The following is a 15,305-nucleotide window of genomic DNA, read 5'->3' as shown; positions in this document are numbered from 1 at the left end:
GTGGCGGCAACATAAATGGTCTGGGCTGCTTTTTGTGGTATGGTGTATGACCAATAGTACATCGTATTTCAGACACCATGTATAGATTCCAATATAAAGATATCTTGGAAAACACGATGCTGCCATATGCTGAGGAAAGTATGCTACTAATATGGAAATTTCAGCAGGATAATGATTCTAAGCATACTTTGAGGTTGGTAATTGGAAATAATGGTAGATATACTGGATACTGATGAAAGAAGTAAGCAAAAATCAAATAGTTGACATTCAATTTAATAAATTTTTTCATTCACAGATATCTGATGTACTTATTATTTTGTCCAGCCATTTTTTCAGTCTTTTAATTATTTGCTAGAAATTTCAGTTCCTATTTTAACTAATATTACTAATATCTTTATTTTTGTTATTTAAATCATATATGAAATTATATATTTTTCTTTAAACATGAATAAAAGAAATTGAATGCAACACGGGTGTATGTACTTATTATTTTGATCATATGTGTTTACTAAGATCAGACACGACCACTTTCGCCCACCAAACTGATATTTTGTAAGTGAAGGAACGATGATAATCCACTTTCGATTCCGTCCGCCAGTTCGGTGGAATGTCTGAAGGTATGTGCTCCCAAGTGTTTAAGTCTCGACCTCCCAAACTCGGGACAGTCAAGAAGGAAGTGTTGAGTTGTTCCACCTCATCTTCTTCCATACAGCTTCTGCAAATACATAGACAACAATAGCGCACTGACCCCACAATTAGGGAAAGGCAAGACTTACTGAGGGCAAAGACATCACTAGATCCCCTGCGATCAATCTGGCCTAGCGCTGGCCAAGCTTCCGCGAGGCCCAGCTATCTAATAGAAAGCACAAGAGGATACGGGAGCGCCGACCCGCTCCCATTTTACCTATAGCGGACAAGAAGTCTGATGATGGAGTTGACAGAGAGCTTCTGACAGTAAAACCCTCCACCAACATTCCTTCCAAGTCTTGACCCATCTGTGAAAAAGCTCACTGCCCTTCTTCTCCAACGGCTTCCTCCCACCTACAATGTCTACGGACATTATGCGCAAAATGGCGTTAAGTGCCATGATTGGAGTGGACCTTAGTGCACCACACATGCTGATGAGCGCCGGCCGTTGAACGCTCTCGAGTTTCTTTGCAAGTGTGATCTTTTCTAGAGCCCTCTACAACATAAAGTCTCCATAGAACATAATGAGCTTGATTATGGTGTCGTAGAGCCAGAGCAACCCTTCGGTAAAAGACCCCACCTTTTGGCAAATGCTCCTCTACATCAGCAGGCAATCTATGCCTTTTTTGCTATCTCCCGATATTCAGCTTTCATGAAAGCTTCCTATCCAGTATCTGCCGATTGCAAACGGATGTCTTCTATTTGTGGCAGTGGGATCTTATATCTTCTAGCAAATAAAACCATCTCGGTTTTACTTGTGTTGATAGCGGACCACTTTCGTCCGCCCAATTTTGAACTATGTTGAGATACCCCTTTTGTCAGTTCGTGCACGGTACTCAGGAACTTCCCACTGCATAGGCAATCACCCGGCACCTTTTTTTATAAAATATAAAAATGAGTCTTAAAAAAATAGTTGAACCAAATATAATGGGATTTTTGCGTTTTTATGGTTTGAAATGTCTATTCTTCCGAAATAATCACGCTTGTTGATTTAGCAAGTCGGAATATGTTAGGAAAGATCTTTAAATATAAGAAGCTGATGCACTGCTATTATAACTTATTATTTAATTTTATAGTTCGTAGCTTTTTAAGCCTATTTGATTTGTTTTAAATTTCATTTAAATTATTTTAATTGATTTTAGTATAATTGCCTTCTAATTAATCTATATTTTTATACTTTTTCACGAATATACAGATGTATTATACATACATATATACGCGTGTTTAGCGAATCATTTAACAGCCCTTGGCGTATCACTTTCAATGGCACCCCACAGAACGTGAAGGTAAATGAGCAACGGTAAACTGTATCAAATTTCAATGGCTTGCTGCTAATTAACGGCACGTTAATGTATTTCTTTGTGTCTTTTAAATTTTTTTTGTTTTGTTTTATTTTTTGAGGTTTTCGTGATATTCGAACTCTGTCAGTCCGTACAATAACATTGATCAGCAATAAATTTGGCTGATCTTGTGTATTTACCGTTATAATGTTTTTCACAATCTCCGTTTATTTTATGTTATCTTTTTGACCACATTAAAAAAACCCCAAAACACACTTTTACTTTGCTAATTGGCAATTTGCAGAAAAAGCGGTTAAAATGCTTGTAACAACGAAACAAACACTAAAAACAACAACATGCACATCACGAATTGGCCTGGTTTGTTCCACTCCCGCAATAGCTAAGATTTGTTGCGCTCCCTTTCCGGTGTTTAATGGGGCGCGCATGCGCAGAGCCAACAATTCGTGTAGAAAAAGAAGTTTGTTAATGGAAGAAAAATATATATACATATATTTTTTTTAATTTTTGATATTCGCTATATTTCATTAATTTTTTTTAATATTAAAATTTTTTAGCTGCTACAAAAAATTAGAATTTATTGTTTAACAATTTTTGCTTGTAATTTTAGTTATTTATTTCTAAGTACATATATTTTATTTATGTATATGCTTTAAATTTTTCTTCTCTTTTTTTAATTTTTTTTTTTAATTTTTTAATTTTTTATTTTTTTTCGAATTACAAATCGATTTCTCTATTTGATGGATAATGGAAATTTTTTTTGATCTAACTTAAATGATAACAAATAAATAAATAAGAAAATATAAGAACATTGATAGAAATAGATGAAATAATTATTTATTTGGTCTTGTAATATTATTTTATATATTTTATGTTAACTAAATTTTATTGATTTATTTTGTAATATTAAAGCCTTTTTTGCTGAAACATACTATAAATCCGCAAATATTTATTTAGAAAATGTATAATTTATTGTTTTAACAATTTATTTATCATATCTTTTATTTTTAATTTTTTTTTTTTAATAATTATGTTGTATATGATACACATTTTTTTCTTTTGTCTGTTTTGTTTTTTTTTTTTTTATTTATTATATATTATATGTTTATTTTTTATATATTTTCAATTATTTACGTATTTAACATACTATAAATCCACAATTATATACATGTTTAGAAAATTGGTTAAATTGTTTTAACAATTTTTTTTTATCATATGTTTATTTTTTATATATTTTTTTTAATAATTATGTTGTATATGATACACTTTTTTGTTTTGTCTTTCTTGTACTATTACATTTTGTATATTTTTAAATTTTTTATTTTTTTTGTTTAATTTTTTTTTATTCATATTATATTTTTATTTTTTCAATTATTTACGTAATTAACATACTATAAATTCGCAAACATATATTTCAAAAATTAAAATTTATTGTTTTGTTTTTGTTTATTAATTTTTTATTTTTTTTTAATCTTTATAATTATATTTTATTTTTTCACATGCTTTACATTTTTATATTTTTTTGTTTCATTATTAATTTTTTATTTTTAACGTTTTTATTGTTTTTTTTTTCATTTTGTTAACTTCTTTAATTTTTTTATTTTATTTTTTTCTTTAATTTTTTTGTTTTATTTTTTTGTTTTATTTTTTTTTATTTTGGTTTATATTAATTTTTTTATTTATTCTTAATTATTTTCGTAATTAGATTAACGTATATTTAAATATTATTGCTTTCCACATTTTTTAGTTGTATCGTAAACTCGGCCAAGTGACCGCATTCGAGCGTCGCATGACGTTGCGTGCCTTGGCGTATGTGTTGTAGTTGTAGTTAGCAGGGAATTTGCGGTTGCCAAATATTAGTGGATTTCGTAGCGAATATGTTACGCATAAAAAATGCCAATAATGCACGCCGCCTAGTTTTCCGCGTTTGCCAACATGACAATCACACTTCAGACACATTTTACTTAAAGAAAACCGCGCAGGCGCATTGGACAACGTACATATTTCAGTTTAGTTTAGATTTTTTTAATTATTTTATTGTTTGGTTGGTTCGAATTTAGAAAAAAGTCGTTTGAGTTATAAAAATATTTTTTTAAAATATTTTTCATACATTTATTTTATATTTTATTTTTTTTTTGGGGGGATTTTTCTTTTTTGTTTATTTATAATTATTTTTTTTATAATTATTTTTTTCTTAAAAAAATTGTTTCTTTCGGTACGCCCTATATAAAATATTTTTCATTTCCAATTTTAAAATATTTCGTCAATGTTTTCTTTTTTTAACAAATTTTTTATTTAAATTTTTAATAATTATTTAAAATTTTTTTCTCACTTGCTTATATGTATGTATATCTAAAATTAAGTAATTTAGGCACACAGTATTTTTCAAACAGCTTTTCGGCACACTAAACCGTTTCTAGGCTAAACTTGTAAAAACGCGCGTTCAATTGTTTATTTTTTTTTTATTATTATTACTATTGTTTGCTTCGCACAAATTGTAGTTGCAAAAGTCTCCGTTCAAACGCTCAAATCCAATCGACTGCCAAGCACGAACTGAACTCACCACTTGAAAATTTGCTGCGCTTAACAATACACAGATTCACCAACTCTGTGCGGATGTTGCCACTTCACCAACACCATTACAAAAGCGCCAACACATTGCCAACAACAGCAGTAACCGTGAGCCAAAGGCAACGGCGCAACAGCAACAGCAGCGGCAACAGCGGCAGCAACATCGGCCTCCGGTTGTGAGTCAGCCCGTTTAGATGAAGTACTGCCCGAACTACTAGTGCCGCCGTTGTTGCTGCCTATTCATTGCTGCTTTGTGCCTACCGATCGCTGATCACTATTTATTGCTGACTATTTGCGGCCTGCTGTTTTCGGCTTACTGCTTTTTCGGTCCGCGCCGCCATCCGCCATCCGCTCCGAAGCAATGAGTGAGTTTTTGGGCTGGTTTATGGGACTCGATCGGCGTTGTGATCGTGTTGAGCTGCAAAAAAGCGCTTCAAGCCAAATTTTCGTCTACAAAGTTTTCATGCCCACTCTTATTCTTATTTTGTTTGTTTTTTGTTTTACATCTATTATTTATAACTCTTTCATTATGGCATTTGGCTGCTTGCTCGTTATGGTTTTTTGTTTGTTGTCGCTCTGGCCGTGCCTCCAAATTTGTTGCACGGTACACTTACTATACTATGTATTTTAATTTGTGGCTTAATTCTGGGTATGACTTGTATTTTTTCGCACATTTCACAAACATACATACACAATAACTGACAATCAACCAATATTCATAAAAAAATTGTAAATAAATCCAAAATCTGCAGCTGTGCTTCAAACGCCAATGTTCGTACCGCTTTCTGCTACTAAAAATAATCACACTTTAATCGATTCTCATTTGTGTCAGGAAACACTTACATAAATTGTTGTTATGAAGCTCTATCAAATGCATTTTAGTTAAGTATGTATATACGTAAGCCTTTATTTGATATGTCTTTATTTTTCCAAAACAATTTCGGTGGTTACTTAATATTAGTTATTGACCTGTATGAAGACCCCACCTTGGATTACGTGACCAATATTCAATATATAGTCGTACATCGGTATTTGTCATACCAAATTTCCGGTGCTCCGAAAATAGCTACCACGGAGGATGATCTCATAGCTGTAGCTAGACCGCTTTTTGAAAGTGCGCGAGATAACTGACGCAGTAAATATTCCAAAAGACGCCGTGGGTCAAGCTATTTTACTTATAATATTGTGCGATGGGTGCCGCGTTCACTCTAGATAGGGTAACCGTGAGACCACTTAACAGTGTTTAACGCTGTGACACATTCTGCATCGTCTCCGCCGACAATGGACTTTATTCGACGAACCTGCTCAAATGAAGACGTTGCTTTCTTTATTATTCTCTATTCTGTGATCATCTTCATCGACTTAAGTGTTCTCACCGGTCATCGAAAATCAGATATACTACTAGGGCAAAAAACTTTGTTCATAGTTTTAAACTAGTTTATTTATTCTTCAAAATCAATACTCGAAACATTTGTTAAAGTCAATTTGCGGATTAGCTTTCAATGTGTGTAGCGATTCACGTTTAATGTTTTCAATTGATTCAAAACGGTTTCCCCCGAAGAGTCGTTTGAGTTTGCTGAATATTAAGAAGTAGCACAGAGTTAAAACAGAGAATATGGTCATGGCGACACGACATTGGTTGAAACTTTTGGGGAAAACTCAGTAGCAATCAATGCAGTTTGCGACGATGCATTATTGTGGTGCAAAAACTAAGAGTTGTCGGTTCTCTTTTAATAATTGTTTCATATAACTCTCCTTGTTGACAGTTGGAACGGTCGGATAGAATTTGGATAGCACCACGCCTCGATAATCGTAGAAAACTTTTGTTTCTTTCGGCTTTGGCTCACCTTTGTCACGATATTTGGTGGATTAATCGTCCATTTCCGGGTCGTAAGCAAAAATCAAGGACTCATATGGTTCATGACATCCTGGTAGTCGGACGCATTGTTTTACAGACGTTAACGCGACGCTGTTTTACAAAAAAAATTCAGTGATTTTCAAATCAATCGTGCTTTCCCTTATCTTAGGCCCAAATTATCTTTAAAAATGGTTTTCATTGATCATTCCGATATTTCAACAATGCCAATAAGATCTCTGACTGTGAATCGTCGATTCTAAATCACCAATTCCTTTATTTATTTGGCGTGTTGATCATCAGTTGATGTTGCTGGCCGTCCTGGACCTGGTTCGTCGTCAACAACAGGTTTTCGCGCTCTAATTCTTTGGCATAGCGTAAACAATCTCAAGGTATTTGTCTATGGTATTATGGAGATACACCACTTTATAGCGCTCTAAAATTAAAAAATTAAAATTATCTTTTGGGTGACTTTATGGTAGTGTCTCTGGTATATAATGAAGTAGCTATAAGTTTTTATTGGTGAGTTTTTTAAATAAAATTAAAACTACTATGTCATAAAATTTTAAATCAATTTTGAAATCTCTTTTTGCATTAAAAACTATTACCGAATTCCACACACACAAACTTGCAATCCTTTCATTTCATGACAACGCTTTTTTCTATTACTTTTCCGTATATGGGACGATGCTCTCGAATCACCGTTGGCTGCAACACTATCGATGACTGTGACGGCGACGGGGGCAAAGACTTGTACCCATCAAACACAAGGTCGTCGTGCATATGCCATACATACACACTTACGAATGCGCACACACAAAGTGTTCGGAGTGTCTATCGTGCCGCAATGGCGAGTGACAGACGGTTTCATGCAAGCTTATTGCACATAAAAAGATGCAAGTGGCCCCCCACATATGTATATACACGTACAAACAGTTATACGTGATGCTCCATGGAGAGAATGTGACTGCGCACCATTCGACCACTTTGTAGGCAAACTGTCTTCTCAGGCCGTCAGCCAGACGCAGTTGTGATCGCGATCGCGTGTCTGACTCGTTCGCCTCTACTGCTGGCCAAGTGTTGTTGCGTCGCCTACTTATTCATACATATATTTACTAAGTACGAACATTCATGTAATGAGGATGCCAACAAGACGCTTGCGCGAACGTCGCAAAACGCGTTTGTTTTTTGTTTTGCTCTTCTTTGTGGGTAAAGTTCCTGAGAGACAAACACGTACATACATATGTTTGTATGTAGCCAGTCAGTCAGCCGTATAGCCGTCCGTCCATAAGCAGTTAAAAGTGTAAGCAGCGAGCAATTCATTTGAGCGCTTGATTTATTGTTCTTCCAGCTGTTGAGAAACTCATTCTTACATATTTGCGGCGTTTTACAAGTTGTTACAACAATTCTTTATTTATTATTATTTTTTTTGCTGTAATGTAATACAGCATAGGCATCTTGGCATCACGGCAACGAGCTGACTCGTCAGCTAAGCGCACAGCTGTTATTTCAAAAGTGCAAATGAAAGGATTTCAAATTCGTCTGTGCAAGGTGAGTTCAAACTCAGGCAATTTAGACATTTTTGAATGTACGCACGGTGTGTTGTGAGTCTGGCTCCGATAGTAATCATTGCATTAGTATGTGTGTCATCGCTACAATTAATCATTTTAATTTATAAACAAGCATAGTTTATGCCTCTAATTAGCTTAATAGTCATATTCGGAGTTAATTAAGATCCAGCAAATTTATTTTATAAAAGTGGTACAATTTGTTGAACCAACGTGCTTCGTATATTCATACATATACGATGAATACTGAAGATTGTTAAAAAAAGGCTAGCGAAGTTGAATAGTTTTTAGAACAATTAAGTCTTCATTAAGCTCAGATACAGATACTCATCCACACAGTTGAATAACGCATTCGACTGCTTAACTTATTTAGTGCAGTTAGGTATGAAAACATTACAAACTACATTTGCCTGCATTTTACAACGTTTTTAGAGATTGAGAATAATTTGGAATATTCTTCATTAGCCCTTCAAATTGTATCGCTAAAGTAACAAGTATGTAATGATATCCATTGTATCCATTGTTTAAAGTGATTAGTGATAACTAATGAGAGCCAAGTCGCGAGTGCGATGACTGTTTGTATGATGACAAGAGAAATTTCGTCTTGTCCCCGATCTTCTTCGCTCCTTATCCATTCTGGCATTAGTTTTTTGGGGATACCAAAATCAGACATAGCGGCATAAAGGCAGCTCATTTTCGTGTTGTCAAAAGCAGCTTTATCGACGAAGGTGTGATGTATGTTGATCTTTTTTTCATGGGTCTTTTCCAAGATTTGGCGCATGGTGAATATCTGGTCAGTTGTTGCTTTTTTAGGCCTAAAGCTACACTGATAAAGTCCCATCAGTTTGTTGACAGTGGGCTTTAATCTTCCACATAGTACGCTCGTTAGAACCTTATGTTGAGGAGACTTATCCCACAGTAGATTGTGGGGTCTCCGTTTTTGTGGATTGAACAGAGCACACTTAAATTCCAAACGTCGGGCATGCTTTTGTCCGACCATATTCTACAAAGAAGCCGATACATGCTCATTATCAGTCCTTCGCCGCCGTGTTTGAATAGCTCTGCCAGCAATCCATCGCCCGCTTTGTTGTCCTTCAGACGGGTAATTGCTCTTCGAACTTCTTCATGGTCGAGCAATGAAACGTCCGCTCCATCATGGTTTTATGCTTTCACTGCATCGCACTTCGTGGACGGCGGTGATATCGTACTTTACCCACATTTCAGGTGCATGCTCTTAAATCGTTATCCTTCATGCGTTTACATTGGTCATCATCTTATGGGGGGTCTCTCATCCGTGGCTGTTTTCTTCATTTCATTGTGGGTGTTTTTTTTTTACTGGGGAACCATCTGCCTTCTCGCTTTAGCTTGCCTTCAAAGGATGTTTTTTGGATACTTGGTCCAAGACCGGAAGTCGTGAGCTGCTTGAGCTATATGTAAAAGAATAATTTCTGACCATCCCCAAGTGAATGGCGCTTGTTGACTTGGCAAGTCAGAATATTTAAGAAAGATATTTAAGAAGCTGTTGCACTAGTATATTCATGAAGACAACTTTAAGTGTATAAAAACGAAATATTTTTTAGCTTAAGTGCGAGTAGCTTAAGTTTTCTACAATCAGTATACCAAACTCAAAAACGAAGTGCTGAAGAGTGATAAAAGTTCTGTTGTAATCTTCTTGATATAAGAAATACGCAACAAAGTGAAAGTTTGCCAATGCCTGCCGAGGAGTGATCACGATAAGACCGAGATATGATCCTACAAAGTGATGCTATATTCCCTAGAAGAACAGGACTGGAGAAATCATGTAACAGAGTACTTACTTATCTAAACAGTGTTTAAATGTGGAAATGTTATTCTTACGATGAATATCCCTCTTGTTTCCACTCGGCGTGGAATAGTGCGAAGTTATGAATAAATGCAATAGTAATAGAATAAAAATAGGCTATACCACTTTGATGACTTAATAAATGGATAGCTATAAAAATTTTATATTTTCGCTAACGCGGCGAACTTGGTACCAACTTTTGATTATACTCTCGCAACAAAGTTGCTATGGAGAGTATTATAGTTTTGTTCACATAACGGTTGTTTGTAAGTACTAAAACTAAAAGAGTCAGATATAGGGTTATATATACCAAATTGATCAGAGTGACGAGTAGAGTTGAAATCCGGATGTCTGTCTGTCCGTCCGTCTGTCCGTCCGTCCGTGCAAGCTGTAACTTGAGTAAAAATTGAGATATCATGATGAAACTTGGTACACGTATTTCTTGGCCCCATAAGAAGGTTATGTTCGAAGAAGGGCAAAATCGGCCCACTGCCACTCCCACAAAATGGCGAAAACCGAAAACCTATAAAGTGCCATAACTAAGGATATTAAAGTGAAATTTGACACAAAGGATCACATTTTGGAAAAGTGGGCGTGGCCCGCCCCCTATTAAGTTTTTTGTACATAACTCGGAAACTACTATAGCTATGTCAACCAAACTCTATAGAATCGTTTCCTTCAGGCATTTCCATATACAGTTCAAAAATGGAAGAAATCGGATAATAACCACGCCCACCTCCCATACAAAAGTTATGTTGAAAATCACTAAAAGTGCGTTAACCGACTAACAAAAAACGTCAGAAACACTAAATTTTACGGAAGAAATGGCAGAAGGAAGCTGCACCCAGACTTTTTTTAAAAATTGAAAATGGACGTGGCATCGCCCACTTATGGACCAAAAACCATATCTCAGGAACTACTAATCTAATTAATTTTACAGCAAAATAAAAAAATATGTAAATGACGGATAATGAAATCTCGATTATCACTTTATCATGCGAGAGTATAAAATGTACGGTGACATCCGAACTTAGCCCTTCCTTGTTTTTGTTTCCATTTCTATTCCAGTATTTTCATATATTTGGTGATATGTCTTTATTATGTGAATATTTCGGAATCTGTTATTCGGGGCGAAGACGATTACTTTAGTTTCGAATTGTTTTTTTTTGATTTTGTCGGTTTTCAGCACATTGCTGCACAATCTTCTCACAGCTGTCTAAAATATCCACTTTAACACTTCCTCGTAGTTCGCCATGGAGTCTGAAAATTACCGACCTCAACCGAAAGGTGTTAAAATTTTAACTATGATTAATTACTATTTAATATAATTGCACATTTTTGACAGCCGAAAGACTTAGTTCGTTTTAATACAGACGAAGCAAATTAATTCGCTACCTAATTATTATATTAACAATTTGCTTCCTTTCAATTTCAATTTCACATGCACGCAAATTATGTATCCACGTATAAAATACAAGGCCAACTCATAGATTAATCTTCACAAATTTTTAGGAAAAAATATAAAAAAAGAAATGAGAATACAAATTGGAAGTTCTTGGTAGCTCAGCGAGCCGCCCACACGCTAGCTTCAATGGCAATGCGCAAGTTTTGTCTATAAGAATGTATATATTTATACCTTATTTACATATGTATATATATACTTATATATGTTATTGAAGATATTTTGTTGGAGATACATACGTCTGCGATCACGTGTGCTTGTCGTTAATGCTTTTTGGCAGCTATTAGTTGGAACTTTTTTCTAAAAAAAGCTTGAATCACAAGCACAGCCGATAATCGAGCACAAATGAGCCTTGAATAGCTGTCAGCTTTATAGGCCCAGTAAGCCCAGATTGTTGCTTCACGCCGCGCCCTATAACTCATTTAAGAGCATTAACAATTAATTCGATATGGAAATCGAGTACTTTTGGAAGCTGAGAACTTAGATGAATTATGAAAGGGTTATGCGCACTTAGTTGAATCGTTGAAGTCACGGCTGAGAGCACTGAGTGCGTGACTGCCACTTGGTGGAAGTATGTGACCTAACAAACAAAAAATTAAAAACGACAAACATTTGATCAGGTTGCTCAGGTTGCAGATTTCAGAGTTTGTATGACGCTACCTTACCTTGAATGCCTAGAGAACTTATTACTATTTTTACTTATTACTATTACAAATTATTATCAGGCGAGCAATCACTGCATTGTAACATGTTCCATTCTTCTATTTATTTCTTCTATTTATTTATTGGCGTAAACATCTCTTACGCGTTTATAGCCGAGTTCCATTGGCTAGTCACCGTTTTGATTTGCCTTTCCCTTGAACAAATTTAGAATTTGGCCCCCAAGAGACTGTCAATTGCAAATTTTTCACTTAATTATTATTTCGATTTTTTCTTGTCTGCACAAAATAGACCAGACCTTCCACACTACACTTCATGCCTTCCACCTTATTCGCCGAATTTATTATTTGCCGTCATAATTGCTGCCTTCGATCAGCTTTGGCTCCATAAATTTAGTTTAATTGCATTTTAATTGTGTTTTTAAATGGCTGACTGAAATAATTAAAGTTTATTATCAGCGCTGGGCAATGTGCGTCGGCTTGTGTCTTGCCACGAACTCAAGAAGACAATGCGTTCCACATGCAATTCACCGCGTTGATTGAAGGCGCTGTGCTCAATGGTTGTTTGGTGCAGATTTTTCAGTCGTTTTCATGATTTTCGTAATTTCATTAATTGACTCTTTTCTCACTGATTTGCTTTGCGCTAATATTGACATGTCTGTGCGAAATTATATTGTTCCATAACACCTTTAAAAATTGCGTTTGCAAAGCTTTATTTTAATTTGCAAGCAGTTTCCAAACATTTTCTATTGCAAAAATTTTTAAAATTCGCGTAGCGGACTTCGGCGAATTCGTGACTAGACATTGGTTGGTGTGATTAGAAAATCCAACGGAAATAGTATTAAATTTAATTACGAAATTGTGGTTCAAAAATTTTATATATTATTAAAAAGAAAAGAAACATAATAAGTTCTTCTCTAAAATATTCTATAATAATACTTCTCGATTTTTTTTAAATATTTTTCATAGTCTTCTATATTGCAAGATATTACAGATACTGGCGCGAAATTTAGTGTAAGTAGTTTCGAATTCGTCTATACATTAGTCATACATTCTTCGGGCTCCAATATACCGAAAAATTGTTATCAGTCGTTCCGTTTGGTGGAATTTTTACCTAAGCCTTCATAGACGCCCCTCTGATGAATTTTATTCCATATCAAAAATTTGCTAAGTAGTGTCATGCTTTTACCTCATAATTGTTGCTTTTCGTGCTTTTTATCTCTCATATAGCATTCAATATGTTACATATATACATACATATGTGAGTTTATGTATATACATTAATTATAAACTATTCATAATAACTATTAATAAAAACGAAAGCGTTATTTCCGGAGTAAGAATCCATTGGGTTAGAATATGAACATTACCTCCAAATTTGAAATAATGGATGAATAACTTTGAAAGTTGTTAGTTATTTGAGATAATGAAATAGAGTAGATCGTTCTTCATTTTAAACAAAAATATTTATTGTTTTAATTAAAAACATTTTAAAATTCAATTAATTCACTCTATTTATTCTAACGATATTAAGAGGTCAATTGAAAAAAGACAGGGAATGTCTACCATATTAAAACACATTATTTTGGCAAAATTCGTTTTTTTTGTTCCCTTGAAGGGTAACACACTGATTATAGCGGCTCTCCAACTTTTTGATGTAATTTTTGTACTAAGATTTGTCCTTTGGTTCAAAAGCGAGCATTCTTTGGAGATCTAAAGACAGAAAATTGTACCTGAAGGTCAGATCTGGAGAAAATGGTGTATGGGGAAGCAATTCGAAGCTTAATTCATGGATTTTTGCCTTTGCGCTTTCACTGACTTTTGACACAGAGTACATTATCTTGATGATACAGCACTTTATTTTTCTTCAAATGCGGCCGGTTTTCGGTGATTTCGTCCTTCAAAAGGTCCAATAACGCTTTGTAATAGTCGCTGTTGACGGCATTTCCTTTTTCACTTCGGAGTAAATTGATGGTGCCATGTTTCATCCATTGTCACATATCCACGCAAAAACTCGGGCTTATTACTCTGTATTACCCAAATATTCGTGAATGATATGATGTACACGTTCAGTTGATATCTTTAGAGGGCCTACTATCTCGAAAAACTTGATTTTACGGTCATCCAAAACTATTTTCTGAATTTTTTTTAAGTTTTCTTCGGTAACAACCTATTTAGGGCGTCCACTGAGTTCAGTTTTTTCGATGTTCTTTTGTAGGCATGTGGGATCGTCCTTGTAGATATTTTGGATGTTATAAAAGATAACTGATTTTGATATTTTGACAATGACTAAAATATTGAGTAGCACTTCCCATGCCTTAAATACAATGTGTATTAATCGTCCATTTAAAAAAAACTTTACTTAGGAAGCTCATGAGTTTTTAAGTTGACATCCACATTTGAGAAGGAGTCTAAGCACTTAGTGGGTAAATTGACCGGTCCAAGCCTGCTGGTCTAAGGTGGTACAACAAAACTGCTTGAGAGTTTCTAAAATACTCCTTTGCCTGACTGCTTGTGGAGATTTGAACGAACACTATTAAAATCAGTTTGGATGTTATAACGCTGGCCCGATTCTTTAAATATTATTCTATGAAAATATTCGACTGATCTACCTCACCTTTTCGAACTTCACTTAGAAAACCTCATTAAGTTTGAATATTATGGCGTTCATTCGAGCAGTAGAAAGGCTAAATTATGGTGGGAAGAAACTGATGGCAAGCAGATTGTCCCCAGCATGCTTTGCATTCTTAGACGTGTATAAATTTCGTATTTGAAGAGCCCTTTACGCTTTTTTATGTGTTTGAAAAATCTTTGTATTTCTTAATTATATGGCCAACTTGTTTTCTTGTAAGTAACAGAGTCATAATGTTAATGGCTTACTAAATTATTATTGTAGAACTTGTCTTAAGAACGCTCCCAACCAACGCTTTTACATAAATTGGTTTTTGGTGTCATCACTTGCTCATTTGTTTGTAAAGTTTATTGCTTTTAGAACCCAAAGCTGCATCGATATACCCACATACAGGGTAGGCCATTTAAAGTTGACCCATTTGTTTCTAAAAAAAAGAACAAAAGAAAACAATGTTTTTTGTTCATTTCAAAAATAATTTATTTTGGTCCAAGGGGATTTGTTTCAGCTAATATTTAAAAATTAGATCGCGTAAATGGGCACCTTTAGCTTTGACAGCTAAATGCACTCTTTTTTCGACATTTTCCATGACTTTGGCCAATGTTTCGGATGATATGGCGGCTGTTTCACGTCGAATGTTGGCTTTCAGTTGAGCTAAGGTCTTTGGCTTATTAGCGTATACCTTGGATTTCAAATAACCCCACAAATAAAAGTCTGGTGGCGTCAAATCTGGTGATCTCGGTGGCCAGTCAAC

General features: G+C 34.8%; 2 protein-coding genes across 6 annotated transcripts in view; one reads left to right on the top strand and one right to left on the bottom strand.

Annotated features, from left to right (window-relative positions):
* LOC105221909 (uncharacterized) overlaps positions 1–5,511 on the bottom strand; it is a 53,310-nt gene extending 47,799 nt beyond the window's left edge. For 2 of the 5 annotated variants that reach the window (XM_049447810.1, XM_049447813.1), the window contains exon 1: positions 4,318–5,511. The gene's annotated coding sequence lies outside the window, so the exon portion shown is untranslated. The remainder of the gene's footprint in view (positions 1–4,317) is intronic. The other 3 variants (XM_049447811.1, XM_049447814.1, XM_049447812.1) reach the window with 2 other exon arrangements.
* LOC105221907 (RING finger protein 17) overlaps positions 1–15,305 on the top strand; it is a gene marked incomplete at its 3' end in the record, with an annotated part of 207,404 nt that overhangs the window by 176,605 nt on the left and 15,494 nt on the right.

Source organism: Bactrocera dorsalis, chromosome 2 (genome assembly GCF_023373825.1).
Source record: "Bactrocera dorsalis isolate Fly_Bdor chromosome 2, ASM2337382v1, whole genome shotgun sequence".
Classification (NCBI taxonomy): domain Eukaryota; kingdom Metazoa; phylum Arthropoda; class Insecta; order Diptera; family Tephritidae; genus Bactrocera; species Bactrocera dorsalis.
Note: the sequence above shows the minus strand (reverse complement) of the source record. Positions and strands in the feature narration are given on the sequence as shown.